Source organism: Meriones unguiculatus, assembly GCF_030254825.1.
Source record: "Meriones unguiculatus strain TT.TT164.6M chromosome Y unlocalized genomic scaffold, Bangor_MerUng_6.1 ChrY_unordered_Scaffold_25, whole genome shotgun sequence".
Lineage (NCBI taxonomy): Eukaryota > Metazoa > Chordata > Mammalia > Rodentia > Muridae > Meriones > Meriones unguiculatus.
The window spans coordinates 17,371,702-17,388,780 of NW_026843710.1; positions in this window are offsets into that span (position 1 = coordinate 17,371,702).

Here is a 17,079-nt window from a genome sequence, read left to right on the forward strand (position 1 = left end):
CAGAATCTGGAAATAACCCAGATGCCCCCAACTGAAAAATGAATACAGAAATTGTGGTTTTTTACACATTGGAATACTACTTGACAATAATCAAAACAAGGAAATAATGAAATATTTGTAAATATACAAGTAAATGTTGGGAACTGGAAATGAGCTATCCCAGAAGCAGAAAGACACACACTGTATATACTCACTCATATAGACATATAATATAAGGTAAACCTACTAAAATCTGTACACTTAAAGAAACTAATCAAGAGGGAGGACTCTGACTGAAATGCTCAATCCCCATCCCAAAAGACAAAGAGGATGGACATCAGAAGAAGGAGAAAACAGGGAAGAAATTAGGAGCCTACCACAAGGGACCTCTGAAAGGCTCTGCCCTGCAGTCTATCAATGCAGATGCAGAAACTTATGGCCAACTGTTGGGTGGAGTGCATGTAATCTAATGAAAGAAGTGGCAAATAGTAAGATCTGGAGAGGACATGAACTCCACAAGGAGAGCAACAGAACCAAAAAATCTGAACACAGGTGTCTTTCCTGGGACTCTTACTCCAACCAAGTACCATGCATGGAGACAACCTAAACACCTTCACAGATGTAGCCCATGGAAGTTCAGTGTCCAAGGGGTCCCATAGTAATGGGAACAGGGACTTCCTCTGACATGAGGTGATTGGCCTGCTCTTTGAAAACCACACCATGATAGGGGAGCAGCCTTAATAGGCCACATAGGAAGACAATGCAGCCATTCCTGATGAGATCTGAAAGACTAGGATCATAAGGAATGAGAATTAGAACTCCCCTATCAGTGGAAAAAGGGAAGGACATGCATGGATAAATGGGAGGGATGGTGGGATTGGGAGGGAAGGGTGAAATCTTTTATGGGGGTATACAAAGTAAATAAAATGTAATGAATAAAACTTAAAAATATTAAAAATATAACTCCTTTTGTTTTTATATTATAGGAGGGTGTGCTTGGTGGTTGATATGCAAATAAAAGTAACCAGACAGAATAGAATCTCTGTCTCTTGGTCTCTGTCAGTTTCTATATTTGTTTCTGTTGGTCTTGGTCTTAATATTTCTGAATCTGTTTCTCTAGCTCTTTATCTCTCTTTGTCTCTCTCAGTAACCCTCTCTCAGTCTGCTGCTTGTGGATTAGTATGAAAAGCTCTCAGTTCTGTTGAAGGAGTACAACAAGATGACTACTTGCTGACATTACATCCTGGATGGTCTCTGTAAAAATATAAGCAAGGTCCCAATTAAATGTGTTTTGTTCAAAGATCTGCCTTGGTCATGGAGCATTTTCCCAGTTAGTAATTCACTGATGAGAACATATCTGTACATTTAACAAATAATAATAGAATCTGTGATAATGTGAAAGTCACATGTCAAGTACATGTGAATTTATTTATTTATTTTTAATCAGTTACATTTTATTAACTGTATCCCAGCCGTGTCCCGATCGGCTCTTTGGTCTCCCCACCCCCGAAGGGAGGAGCAGTCCTGTTAGGCCACAGAGGGGGGCTTTGCAGCCAATCCTAAAGATACCTGATAAAACAGGATCAGATGAATGGGGAGGAGGTCCCCCCTATCAGTGGACTTGGAAAGGGGTACATGTGACTTTATTAATGAACACTAGAAAGCAATTTATGATATTTTTCCTGAACTAATAGTCTTGGACGCAGAAACTGTCATCTCTGGGATGTGTGCTTTATGCTGCATGGAATGAGGGTTGCTTAGACTTTCTTTCAAGAAGGCTGTCCACTTGGCCCTTAGGATAACTGGCTCCTGAAACTCTTCCAGCTTTCACCTGTTTCATGACATCATTCTGCCTCTCAGGCAATCAGCACCTGAGAGAATCTTGAGGTTTCCATGAAGATGAGTAAACAATCTTTCCTCAGTGTTCAGTATCTCTGATCCTTTGCACATGTGACTTTTTCTTGTGAAACCTGAGAAGACTTTTATCTCATTCCTATGTGCAGATCCCACACCTTTACTCCTGCTTACCACTGTGAAAATATCAGGTAAGAAATGAAACTTTAATGTTTATTTAATTGGACAGCTTCCTAAGTAGGGAAGCTTCAAAGTGAGGTGGTCTCTTATTGTGGTCTTGAATCTGAAATTTCCCAGGTTGTGCCACCAAAATGGACAATTACTTGTGTACTCACTAAAAATACCCTCACATTATTATTTATATAATAGGCTGGCAGTTTCTAGGGTTCCCTGGGTTATTGAGTCTTTAAGAGCAGGGAAAAGATAAGGAAACCAGACAGTTCCTGCAACTTGTTTGGCTGAAACAAAGAAAGATTGGTGTATGTGAAAGGAGAACTGAAGTGCAATAAACTATTTGACATATGGTGTTGTTCCACACTATTGTTGGCAACCCTTATGAGCAGGGTTGCCTTGGCTGGCCTTGCTGGATCAGCAGCTGTGTCCTACACTTAGGTCAGTGAGGAACCCTCCTGGTGGTGGGGTTTACAGTTGAAACTGGGAATTCAGGACAGAGGAATGGGTCCCTGTTATATGCTTAGACACAGGAGCAGCTGTGTGTTCCTGCATTTGTCCTCTAGACAAAACCTCTCAACATAGTGTCAGTGCCAGAACTGCTTGTTCAAAGGTGACACCTGAGCTAATGGGGTCTGAGGTAGTATGTTAACAACTAGTTCATGGCTAGGATTCTCTGCTACATAATTAGTTCCTGGAAGCATGCCTTACAAAGACAAACTTTGCCCTCCTTTTGAGGAATCTTTTCTCCATGTTCAAAGTCATTTAAAAAAATCTGTACACCTAAAGAAACTAATCAAGAGGGAGGACTCTTGCTAAAATGCTCAATTCCTATCCAGAAAGGCAAAGAGGCTGGGCATCAGAAGAAGGAGAAAAGAGGGAACAAGTCAGGAGCCAGACACAGAGGACCTATGAAAATCTCTGCCCTGCTGACTATCAATGTAGATATTGAGACTTATGGGCAACCTTTGGGCAGAGTGCAGGGAATCTTAGGAAAGAAGTGGGAAATAGTAAGATCTGGAGAGGACAGGAACTCCATAAGGAGAGCAACAGAACCAAAAAAATCTGAGCACAGGTGTCTTTCCTGAGACTGCTATTCCAACCAAGGACTATTCATGGAAAAAACCTAAGACCCCTGCACAGATGTAGCCCATGACAGTTCAGTATACAAGGGGGTTCCTTTGTAATAGGAACAGGGGCTGTCTGTGACATGAACTGATTGGCCTGCTCTTTAATTTTTCCCCCTGAGGGGAAGCATCATTACCAGGTCACAGAAGAAAACAATGCAGCCACTCCTGACAAGACCTAATTGACTAGGATCAGAAGGAAGGAAAAGAAGTCCTCCACTATCAGTGGATTTGTGGAGGGGCATGCAGGCAGAGGGTGGAGGAAGGGAGGAATTGGGATGGGAGGAGGGAGGGAACCACGGGGGAATACATACTGAGTAAAGTTTAATTAATAAAGAAAACATTTGTCATCATATTATTTTTATTGTTTATTTGGGAATTACATAAAATATACATTATACTCCTTTTCCATTGTTCCCAGGTTCAAATTCCAACTAATGTGTCACACTGAAGTTTTCTTTTTTTTTTCTTTAAAATATGTCAATATTGGTATGGGTTTATCATATACACATTAGAACACGTCTCAGTGCCAAGTCCCTTAAATCTGAGTTCATCCTTGCCATACATGGTCACCACCCCGAAGAAGCCATCAGTCATTATAAGCTCTATACTTTATCACCTTTATCACAGTTTTTCTTATATATTTATTTATTATGCTTTGTTCACTTCTGCCACCTCCCTTTCTCCTCCCAGCCTACCCACCCTCCTTCTTCTACTCCTATGACCTTTTTCTTCTTCCCTTATAAGGGAGTTCCTTTTACCCTTCTATCTGACCCTAGATTATCAGGTCTCATCAAGGCTGGCTATATCATCTTCCTCTGTGGTCTGATTCTCAGGGTATTGTTCTCCTTGTGTCCTGTATTCACTCTACTTATGAAACTCTTCCTGTCTCCACTAATGCAGGCTTCCCAGAGATCAGAGGGGAGGGAGAATTCCATAGGGAAATCCTATTTAGACCTGGGTGTTTTGAGGTCTCTCACTGCATAATATCTGACTGTGGTCTCTGTATGCAATGACATTTAATGCAGAAGGAAGCATCTTTGTGGATCCAAGAACACAGCATTGATCTATTAATTGAGGTTAGAGAGAAACTTATTTTAATAACAACAGACTGGGTTGTTTGAAAATTTCCATAGGATGCAATGGGCCAACAAATAAAGTAACTGCCACCTAAACCCCCTAGAGTAACTCTGGTTGTTCACAATAGATGGCCTATTGTAATTTTTTACCTCACTATTAGTAGATCTCCTACTATGTGATTACATACTATATTTGTCTGTGTTTTCTTTACTTAATCCAGGATGATTTCCATCCATTTGCCTGGAAATATCATGATGTCATTTTCTTAGCTGAATAATACTCCATTATAGAAATATTACACATTTTCCTTTAAGGAGATTGTCATTCCAGTTCTTAGTCATTGGAAGTTTCTGGATTTAAATCATTGAATTGAATGACAAATGTTCAGAATAATTATGTAATTTTAGTCTAGAAGTACCTTGATCTTCTTTCACTTCCTGGTGATTTGAAGTGCAATGTCTCCTTGAAGCTCATCTATTTACATGTTTATTCTCCATTGAGGAAATGTCTGAGAAAGGTTAGAAGGTATGGTGTTGTTAGATACTATAATTGTTTTTGGAGTTTTATTATAGGAGCGTGTGCTTTGAGGTTGATATGCCAATGAAAGTGACCAAACTGAATGGAGTCTCTGTCTCTCAGTCTCCATCAATTCCTATCTTTGTGTCAGTTTTGGTCTCTCTCTTTCTGAATCTGTATCTCTAGCTCATTCCCCTCTGCCTGCGGCTTGTGGTTCAGTAAGAAAGCTCACAGTTCTGCTGTAGGACTACAACAAGATGACTGGTTGTTGATGTGACATCATGGATGATTATATATAAGTATATAATCAAGATCCCAATTAAACACATTTTGTTCAGAGTTGCCTTGGTCATGGAGCATTTTCCCAGTAAGTAATTCATTGACAGAGGACATATCTATGCATTTACAAAATAATAATTGAACATATGAAAATGTGAAAGTCACATTTCAAGTACACATGACTTTATTAATGAAAAACTAGGAAGCAATATGTGACATTTTTCCTGAACAGGAACTCTCATCTCTGGGATGTGTGCTTTAAGCTGCCCAGAATGAGCCATGCAGGGCTCTTCAGATGTTCTCTCAAGCAGGTTGTCCACTTAGCCCTTATAATAACTGGCTCCTGAAACTCTTCCTGGTTTTCACCTGTTTTATGACATCATTCAGCCTCTCAGGCAATCAGTACCTTAGAGAATCTTGAGGTTTCCATGGAGATGAGTAAACAGTCTTTCCTCAGTGTTCAGTATCTCTGATCCTGTGCACATGTGACATTTCCTTGTGAAACCTGAAAAGACTATCTCATGCCTTTATGCAGATCCCACACATTTACTCCTGTTTATCTCTGTGACACTGTCAGGTAAAAAATGAAACTTTAATGTTTATTAATTGTCAGCTTCCTAAGTAGGAAAGCTTCAAAGTGATGTGGGATTAAGAGGATATATAGAATGACAATTGGATCTTACACTGTGGTCTTGCATCTGAAATTTCCTAGGTTGTGACTTTAAACTGAGCAGTCACTGGGGTACGCACTAAATGTACCTTCACATTCTTACTGATATAATAGGCTGGGAGTTTATTGGGTTCCTGGAGTTATTGAGTCTTTAAGAGCAGGGTAAGAGAAGGAAATCAGACAATTCCTGGACTAGTTTGGCTGAATCAGAGAAAATCTGTGAGTGTAAAAGGATAACTAAGAGCCAATAAAGTATTTGAAAGCTGGTGCTGTTCCACAGTAGTGTTTGCAACTCTGTATAAGCGGGGTTGCCTTGGCTTAGCTTCTGGATAGGCAGCTCTGTTCTATTCTTGAGTCAGTGAGGAACCCTCCTTTTGCTGAGGTTTGCAGTGCTAACTGGTCCTCAGGACAGATAAATGGGTCTATATTATATGCCTAGGACACAAGAGCAGCTGTGTTTCTACTGTGGTTCTCCAGAAAATTGCTCTTAAAATAGTGTTAATGCTAGGACTGCTTGTACAGAGATGCCACCCTAGCTCATGGGGTTTGAGGTAGCTGGGTAAACATTAGTTCATGGCTGAGATTCTATTCACAATAATGAGTTTCTGGAAAGCATGCCTTACAAAGTCAAAATCTGCCCTCTTTTAGCAGAATATTTTCTCCATGTTAAAAGTCATTATAAACATTGTCAACATATTATTTTTCTTGATTATGTAGGAATTTCATATAATATACATAACATTCATTTTGCATTGCTCCCAGGTTCAAATTCCTACTCATGTGTCACACTAAAATATTTGTTTTTCTTTTAAATAGATCAATTTAAGTATGTGTTGTTCATATACTCATTGGAACAGAGTCTCAGTGCAATGTCCCTCAAAAGAAACTGAGTTCATACTTGCTGCACCCTAGCACCATCCCCAAGAAGAAGCTATCAGTCCTGAAGAGCTCTATACTTCATATTCTTGATCACAGTTTTTCTTTTGTAATTATTCATTATGATTTGTTCGCTTTCTTTCTCCTCTTCTGTCCCCTCCCTCTTCTCCTTCAAGTCCCACCCATCATCTTCCTTCTACTTCTATGTCCTTTCTTTAGTTACCTGATGGTGGAGGTCCTCCTCCCTCTTCTCTTGATTCTACATTATCAGGTCTCATCTAGGCTGGCTGCATCATCTTTCTCTTTGGCCTGATTCTCAGGGAATTGTTCTCCTTGTGTCCTCAATTCCCCCTACTCATGACACTCTTCATGCCTCCTCTTCTGCAGGCTTCTCAGAACATTGAGTGGAGAGAGAATTTCATATGAAATCCCACTTAAAGCTCAGTGTTTTAAGGTCTCTCTCTGCATAATATTGGACTGTAGGTCACTGTATGCAATCCCGTTTGATGCAGAAGGAAGAATCTCTATGAATCCATGAACATTGCACTGATCTATCAATTGAAGGCAGAGAGCAACATATTTTAGTAACAACAGCCTGGGTTGCTTGAAAATTTTCTTAGGGTGCCCTGGCCCAACAACTCAATTAACCGCTATCCAATCCCCCTAGAGAAAGACTAGTTTAGTCACAAACTATGCTCTTTTGGAACTTTGCCCCACACTATTACAAGACCTCCTAATAAGTGAATACATACCATATTTGTCTTTTTGCATTTTAGTTACTTCAACCAGAATGATTTTTCCTGGTTCCATCTCTTTGCCTGAAAATATCATGATGTCATTTTCTTAGCTGAATAATACTCCGTTATGGAAATATTACACATTTTCCCCAAAGGAGATTGTCAGACCTGTTCTTTAGAACTTGTAATTTGCTGGGACATTAATTATTATATTGAATTAAAAACCCTGAAGATAACTATGTTCTTTTAGCCTAGAAGTCCCTGCATCTTCTTCCATTCCTGGAGATTTGAAACACAATGTCCCTTGAAATTCTTTTATTTACATTTTGAATCCCAGTGAGGAAATATCTGGGAAGCATTAGAAAGTATGGACTTCTTAGATAATATAATTCCTATTGGATTTATTGGGTTTATTTATAGAAGTTTTATTTGAATTTGATAGGCCAATGAATGTGACCATTCAGAATGGAGTCTCAGTCTCTCAATATCTGTCAGTTTATTTCTTTTTTCAGTTGGTCTACATCTCTCTATTTCTAAATTTGTCTCTCACTATTTCCATCTCTCTGTCTCTAACTCCCTTTTTCTCCCTGCCACTTGTTTTAGTAAGAAATGCTCTCAGTTGTGCTGAAGGACTACAACAAGATAACTGCTTGCTGACATGACATCGTGGAACATCTCTGTTATATATATATATGCAAGGTACCAATTAAAAGCTTTTTTTGCAAAGATTTGCCTTGGTCAGAGAGCATTTTCCAGTAAGTAATGGATTGACTGAGGACATTATCTGTGCATTTAACAAACAATAATGGAATCTGTGTCACATGTCAAATGTCAAGGAAATATGACTTTATTACTCATCACTTAAAAGAAAAATGTAACACATTTCCTGAACTAAATGTCTTGGATACAGGAATTGTCATCTCTGTGTTGTGTGCTTTCAGCTGCCCAGATTGAAGCATGTAGGACTGCTCAGCCTTTCTCTCAGGCAGGCTGTTCAATTAGCCCTTTTAATAACTGGCTCCTTAGAGTCTTACTGGCTTTCATCTTTTGCATGACATCATTCTCCGTCTTTACGACTTAGCACCTGAAAGAATCTTGAGGTTTCCATGTAGAAAAGTAATCAAACTTTCTTCAGTGTCCACTATCTCTGATCCTGTTACATGTAACTTTTTTCTTATGAAAACCAATAAGCCTTTATCTCAACCTTTTACCTAATTCACACACCTTTTCTCCTGTTTGCCTCTGTGACAATCGCAGGTAGGAAATGAAACTTTAATGTTTATTTAATTGGACAGCTTCCTAAATAAGGAAGCTTCAAAGTGATGTGGGATTAGAGATATGTAGAGAATGTCAATATGATTTCCTACTGTTGTCTTGGATCTGAAAATTCCTAGATTGTGACATTGAACTGAACAGTTACTCCTGTACTCACTAAATGTACTTTCACATTCTTATTGATATAAGAGGCTGGCAGGGTCTAGGATTCCCCATGTTATTGAGTCTTTAAGAGCAAGGAAAAGAGAAGGAATCCAGATAATCCCTGGGGCTAATTTGGCTGAAATATATAAAAATTGGTGTATGGAAAAGTAGAACAGATAGGCAATAAAGTATTTGACAGTTGGTACTGTTCCACACTAGTTTTGCCAACCCTTTATGGGCAAGGTTGTCTTGATTGACCTGGCTGGATCAGAAGTTGTATCCTACTCAACTAGGAGGGTCAGTGAGGAACCCTCCTAGTCCTAGGATCTACATTTCTATCTGGGCCTTTACAACAGATAAATGGGTCCATATTATATGCCTAAGACATAAGAAGGCTGTGTTTCTTTCTGTGTTCCCCCAGAAAATACTTCTAAATGTAGTGTTATTGCTAAGACTTCTTGTTCAGAGGTGCCAATTGAGCTCATGGGGTCTGAGGTAGCTAGGTAACCACTAGTTCATGTTTGAGATTCACTTCTATATAATCAGTTCCTGGAAAGCATGCCTTACAAACTCAAATTCTTCCCTCCATTAGTGGAATATTTTCTCCATATTAAAAGTCAATGTAAAAGCTGTCAATATATTATTTTTATTGATTATGTGCAAATTTCATATAAAATACATTACACTCCTTTTCCATTGCTCCCAGGTTCAAATTCCTACTCATGTGTCACACTAAAATATTTGTTTTTTCTTTAAAATACATCAATTGAAGTATGTGTTGTTCATATACTCATTGTAATATGATCAATATCTCAGTGCCAAGTCTATTAAAGATAACAGAGTTTGTCCTAGCTGCACCCTGGAACCACCATCAAGAAAAAGCCATCAGTCCTGAAGAGCTCTATACTTCATCACTTTGATGACAGTTCTTATGTATTTATTTACTGTGATTTGTTCCCTTTGTATGCTGTCTGCTGCTCCATCCCTTTTCTCTTTAAAGTCCCACCTACCCTCCTTCTTCTATCCCTATGCCCTTTCTCTACTTCCCTGTTGGGGGAGGTCCACCTCCCCTTTTTTTCTGTCCCTAGCTTATCAGGTCTCATGAAGGCTGGCTGCATCATCTTCTTCTGCAGCCTGATTATGAATCCATTGTTCTTGTGTCTTCAATTTCCTCTTATGACACTGTTCATGCCTTCTCTCCACTAGGCTTCCCAGAGCTGTGAGGGTTGAGAGAATTTTATAGAAAATCCCATTTAGAGCTAGGTGTTTAATGGTCTCTTTCTTCATAATATATGACTGTGTGTCTCTATATGCAATCCCATTTAATGCAGAAGGAAGCATCTCTGTGGATCCAAGAACATGGCAATCATCTATCAGGTGAGGGGAGAAACACCATATTTTAATATCAATAATGTGGGTGCTTAAAAAAATTCTTAGGATGCCTTGGCTCAGAAAATCAATTAACTGCCATCCAATCCCCCTAGTTGAAGAGTGGTTTGGTCATACTAGTTGGCCTATTAGAAATTCAATCCCTACAGAGACCTCCTAATAATTAAATACATACCACATTTTTTTCCAGATTTTAGTTGCTTCACCCAGGATTATTTTGCCTGGATTCATCTATTTACCTGAAAATATGATGTCATTTTCTTAGCTGAAGAATACTCTGTTAGGGAAAAATTCCACATTTTCTCCAAAGGATATTGTCAGTCCTGTTCTTTAGAACTTGGACTTTAATCATTGTATTGAATGACAAATATTAGAATAACTATGTTCTTTTAACCTAGAAGTCCCTTCATCTTCTTCCACCTCCTGGTGATTTGAATTGTAATGTCCACTTGAATCTCATCTATTTAGATGTTGATTCACCAGTGAGGAAATGTCTGGTATAGTTTAGGAGTTATGGCCTTGTTAGATAATATAGTTTTTAAGGGATTTATAGGAGACTGTGTGTTGAAGTTTGATATGCCAATTGAAATTGATATGCCAGACACAATGGAGTCTGTCTCTTGGTCTATGTCCCTTTTTATATTTGTTTCTGTCACTCTCAGTCTCTCTATTTCTGTATCTGTCTCTCTAGCTCTTATCTCTTTCTGTGTCTCTGTCTCCTTCTTTTGGTCTGCTGCTTGTGGTTTAGTATAAAAAGCTCTCAGTTCTGCTGAAGGACTAAACAAGATGACTTTGCTAACATTACATCATGGATTAATTCTGTAAAAATATAAGCAAGGTCACAATTAAACACTTTTTGTTCAAAGAGTTGCCTTGGTCAGGAAGTATTTTCACAGTAATTCACTGAGTCAATATCTGTGCATTTAACAAATAATGGAATCTGTGATAATGTAAAAGTCACATGTCAAGGAAACATGACTTTATTAATAACCACTTGAAAGAAATATGTGACACTTTTCCTGAATTAAGAGTCTTGAACATAGGAACTGTCATCTCTTGGTTGAGCACTTTCAGCGGCCCAGATTGAGGCATGTAGGGTTACTCAGCCTTTCTCTCAAGTAGACTGTCCACCTGGCTCTTTTAATATTGGCTCCAGAAACTCTTCCTGGATTTCACCTTTTTCATGACATAATTCTCCCTCTCAGCCAATCAGCACCTGAGAGAATCTTGAGGTTTCCATAGAGTTGAATAAACAAACTTTCCTCATTGTCCAGTATCTATGATCCTGCACACATGCGATTTTTTCTTGTGAAAACCAATAAGCATTTATTTCATACTTTTATGCAGATCTCACACGTTTACTCCTGTTTACCCCTGTGACAATGTCAGGTAACAAATGAAAATTTAATGTTAATTTAACTGAAAACCTTCCTAAGTAGGGAAGCTTCAAAGTCATGTGGGATTATGGAAATGTACCAAGTGTCAAGGTGGTCTACTATTGTGGTCTTGGATCTGAAATTTCTTAGGTTGTGACTTTGAACTGAGCAATTACCCCTGTATTCACTAAATGTACCTTTACATTTTTATTGATATAAAAGGCCAGCAGTGTGTAGGTTTCCCTTGGGTATTGAGTCATTAAGAGAAGAAAAAAAAAGATAGTAAACTAACCCGTCCTGTAGACTAGTCAAACAGTGTCCATCTGAAAGAGGAAGTGAAAATGGAGAGACAGAGATGCAAAGAATGGAAACAAGACAGATTCCTGATCAAGTCTCAGTTTACGGAATGTACAAACAACACTTAAAAAGCAAAGGGTATGAGCAATTGTTTTTCTTACAATAGCAAAACTTCTATACAACCTGTCAAGGTATCCAGGAATTCACTCCAGTTTACAAATATTTGCTATCTGGTTCCCAAGTTTGCAGGGAGTTTGCTATCTACTTCAGAGGCTCAGAACAGCCTGCTTGCAGAGACCACCACTTTTAGGCTTTCAGACATGGAACTTAGATAAGACCCCCATCTGCCAAGTGCAGGAGGCAGAATTCCAATTACCAGATTCTTTCAGTTCACCCTTCTTTGTTTTATGATGGAGAGTCTGTCTTAGGTTGGCAAATGTACATTCTTTCTTTACTTGTCATAAACATCTTGGATGTGATTTTTAGAGCCTCTCTCTTAGGTTGGAAAAGCATATTTTTACTCTTACACATCATTGACTTACCTCAATATCAAATGGGGTTTTAAAGATATTTAATTTAAATTTATGCAACTGCACTTGCATGTGTTGAAGTTATTGAAGAAGGAAATATAACACACAAGGAAGCCAGGCACAGGTCAACAAACCAATACCTGCTACGCCCACAAGTGTCAGTACCCACTTAAGCACCGAGACAAAGGATGGAATGCACCTCCTAAGGCTAGTAAATATATCCCAGGCTGTATTGGCCAATTATAACTTAGGTTTCTTGGCAGATTCTACGTCATGGATCTTATTTCTCATCATTAACATGTCCAGTGAAAAATTTTAGGTAGACCAAATTCCAGCAAGGTGATTCTGAACTTGAGTCCAATTAAATTGTGTTTCGTCATACCAAGAATCAGAAACCGTAACAGGAATCATAACTAAAGCAGGTTGCTTAACAAGTAATACTGAAAGAACAATATTATCATCACTAACACAATAATTAAGATTGTAATATACACATTCAATTGAATAGGTATCATTGTTCTTAAAGTGTCTTACTACAATGTTTTCAATTAGCAGGATTAAATAAGGAGGATTAACATAGGCCAAAACAAAAATATACTTGATTAATTTAGCAAAGCTACTTGTGTTCCCAGAGAGAATATGTATATGTCCAAACACAGCCCCCAATTTCCATGCATGGGTTTGCCAATTTTTATTTGAAGTCCTTCAAAGTCCAGAACTAACAGCTTTTTTTCTAAAACAAAGAAATTTTGTCTCCCTTTACCAAAAACCAAGTTCTTAACACCCTTAATGTTAGACCAGTCCATTACATGACTGTAAATGCAAGGTTATTTTCCCAGGAGTAGATGGTGGGCATTTCTCCGATGTATCTTGTCCAAGGAGCCATCAGTCAAGGACAAGTGCATTGATCCCTTTTCTCAAAGGGTGGAGATGTACAACAGTCATCCTTAACTCCTGTAGGAAGGGACAATAATATCCCTCCAATGTTCTACTTTGCCTGCTTGCAAAGGAAGGCTTGAGCTGCCATCACAATTTAGATTAGTAGGCATTCTGACCTATGACCTGAACAGGGGAGACTGGTAAGCAGTCCTGATACTCTCTCTGGTAAAGCAAAGAGGATCACCTCTTTTGATTCCTGAAAAGTTAAAAATCTCTTTTACTTGCCCTCCTTCCAAATCAGGGAAACCCAGCAACCAAGTGTTGTTGACATATAACAAGGACTTCTGGATCATTCCAGGAAATTGGATGTAGAAGAGATGGATTAGGAACCTATTCCCAATAAACAGTCAATTTGACAGAAGGGTTCTTCATTGACATCATTATCACTGTCAGGAGAAATCTCCTCATCCACTTGTCACAGCAGATATTCCAGTAGCCATTGAGCTGCACAATTTTCCTACTAATAAACACAGGCAGATCCTTGTCTTCATAAGAGTACAGTGCCAGGTCCATGCCATTGATTTGTTAAAGAATCCCTCCATTTTAGTTTAGCAAAAGCTTCCTTGGTCTTCCTCCCTGTGATGGGCATTCATCATGAAGCTTTTTTTTTTTTCCATAGGCATATGGTGCTCCAAAAATCAGCCTTTTTCATGTTGCCCCTCATTTTCAAGGTCCGTTGTTCAGGCACCAAATGACCTGTCCTGCGCACTAGTCGAATAGGGTCCATCTGAAAGAGGGAGTGGAAAGGGTGGACAGACATTCAAAGAATGGAGACAAATCAGATTCCTGATCAAGTCTCAGTTTATTAAATGTGCAAACAACACTTATAAAGCAAACGGTACAAGCAATTTTTTTTTCACAGTAGCAACACATCTGTGCCACCTGGCAAGGCATCCAGGAATTCACTCAATGTTATACAAAGTTTTCTGTCTGGTTCCCAAGGTTGCAAGGAGCTTGCTCTCTACTTCTCAGGGTCAGAAAATCGGGCATGTAGAGACCACCAAGGACAGACTCTGAGATATGGAACTTAGATGGGATGGACAACTGCCAAGGTCAGGAGGCAGAATTCCAATTACCAGACTCCTTAGAAACCAGATAATTCCTGGGACTTGTTTGGCTGAAACAGAAAATGTAAAAGTGTAAAAGGAAAAATGAGGGGGAATAAACTCTTTGACAGCTGGTTCTGTTCCACACTAGTGTTGCCAAACCTCTATGAGCATGGTTGTCTTGGCTGATCTGGCTGGCTGGGCAGCAATGTCCTACTCAGTGGTCAGTGAGGAAATTCATGGTCCTGGTTTTTACATTTAAAACTGGGCATTTAGGACAGTGAAACTGGTCAGTGTTATATGCTGAGGATACAAGAGCAGCTGTGTTTCCTGCTGTGGTCCTCCAGACTAACCCTCTAAATAGAGTTATAGTGCTAGGACTCCTTGCTCAGATGTGCTACATTAGCTCTTGCTGTCTGACGTAGCAGGGTAACTACTAGATCATGGCTAGGATTCTCTGCTTCATGATGAGTTAATGGAAAGCATGTCTTAAAAAATCAAACTCTTCCCTCCTTTTTAAAATCTTTTCTCCATGTTAAAAGTCATTTTAATAGTTATCAACTAATTACTTTTATTGACTACATGGGAATTTCATATAATATACATTACACTCCTTTTCCATTATACCTTGGTTCAAATTCCTACCCATGTTTCACAATAAAAATTCTTTTTTTCTTAAAAATACATCAAGTGAAGTATGTGTTGTTTGTATACTCATTGGAACATGATAAGAGTCTCAGTGTCAAGTCCCTTAAACAAAAATGAGTTCAGCCTTGCTTCACCCTGTCACCACTCTCAAGAAAAAGCTATCAGTCCAGTAGAGCTCTATCGTTCATCACATTGAAAACAGTTTTTCTTATGTATTTCTTTATTACAAATTGTTCACTTTGAATCATTTCTGCTGCTCCCTTTCTCTTCTCCTTCCAATCCCGCCCACCCTCCTACTTCTACCCCTATGCTGTTCATCTAGTTCCCTGATAGGGGAGGTCCTCCTCCCCCTTTTATCTGACCCTAGCTTACTTGGTCTCACCAAGACTGGCTGCATCATCTTTCTCTGCAGCCTGATTCTCCTGACATTGTAATCCTTGTGTCATTAATTGCCTTTACTGATGACACTGTTCCTGCCTTCTCTGCTTCAGGCTTACCGGAGCTCTGAGGAGAGAGAGAATTTCATAGGGAAATCACATTTAGAGCTCTGTGTTTTAATGTCTCTCTTTACAAGAGATTGGACTGTGGTTATATGTATGAAATTCCATTTGATGCAGAAGGAAGCATCCATGCAGATACAAGAACATGGCACTGATCGATCTATTGAGGGCAGAGAGCAACATATTTCAACAAAAACAGCCTCAGTTGCTTGAAAATTTCCATAGGATGTCCTGGCCCAACAATTCAATTGACTGACACCCAATTCCTATACTGGAAGACTGGTTTGGTCACAATAGATGGCCCACTGGAACATTATCCCCCACTATTAGACCTCCTAATAAGAGAAAGCATACCATATTTGTCTTTCTGCACTTTAATTACTTCACCCAGGATGATTTTTTCTTGGTTCCATCTATTCGCATAAAAACATTATGAAGTCATTTTCTTAGGTGAAGAATACTCCTTTATTCTTCACCTAATATTAAAATATTCCACATTTTCCCCAAAGGAGATTGAAGTTATTGGGATTTCAATCATTGTACTGAATTACAAACTATCAGGATAACTTTGTTCTTTAAGCATAGAAGTCTCTCAGTCGTCTTCCACTTCCTGGTGATTTGAACTGTAATGTCTCCTTGAAGCTCATCTATTTACATGTTGAGTCCCCAGCAAGGAAATATCTGGGAAGTGTTAGGAGTAATGGCCTTGTTAGATAATAATATTCCTATTGGAGTTATATTATAGGAGGGTTTGCTTTGAGGATGATATGCCAATGAAAGTGACCAGATAAATCGAGTCTCTGTCTCTTGGTCTCTGTCAATTTATATCTTTGATTCAGTGCCTCTCTGTCTCCCTATCTTTGACTGAGGCTTATGAAACACTCTCGGTTCTGCTGAAGGACTACAACAAGATGACTGCTTGGTGACATGACATCCTGGATCATCTCTATAAAAATATAAGCAAGCTGCCAATTAAACAGTTTTTTTTTCAAATAGTTGCCTTTGTCAGGGAGCATTTTCACATAAATAATTCATTGACTGAGGACATATCCTTGTATTTAGCAAATAATAATGGAATCTGTGATAACATGAAAGTCACATGTCAAGGACAGATGACTTCAGTAATGACCACTTGAAAGAAATATGTGACAGTTTCTCTGAAATAAGACTCTTATCCATGTCCCACACCTTTACTACTTTTTACCTCTGTGACAATGTCAGGTAGGAAATAAAATTCTACTGTTTATTTATTTGAAAAGCTTCCTATGTAGGGATAAAGTGATGTGGGATTAAGGGTAATGTACCAAAGGACAAGGAGGTCTCCTACTATGGTTTTGTATCTGAAATTTCTAGGTTGTGACTTTGAACTCAGCATTTACTTCTGTACTCACAAAATGTACCTTCACATTCTTATTGATATCATAGACTGGCAGGGCCTATGGTTCCTTGGGGTATTGACTTTAAGATCAGGGAAAAGAGAAGAAGACCAGAAAATTCCTGGCATTGGTTTGGCTGAAAAAGAGGAAAATGGGTGTATGTAAAAAGCGAACTGAGTGGCAATAAACCCTTTGACAGCTGGTGCTGTTCCACACTAGTTTTGCCAACCCTCTATAAGCAGAATTTTTTTTGCCTGACCTGGATTGATT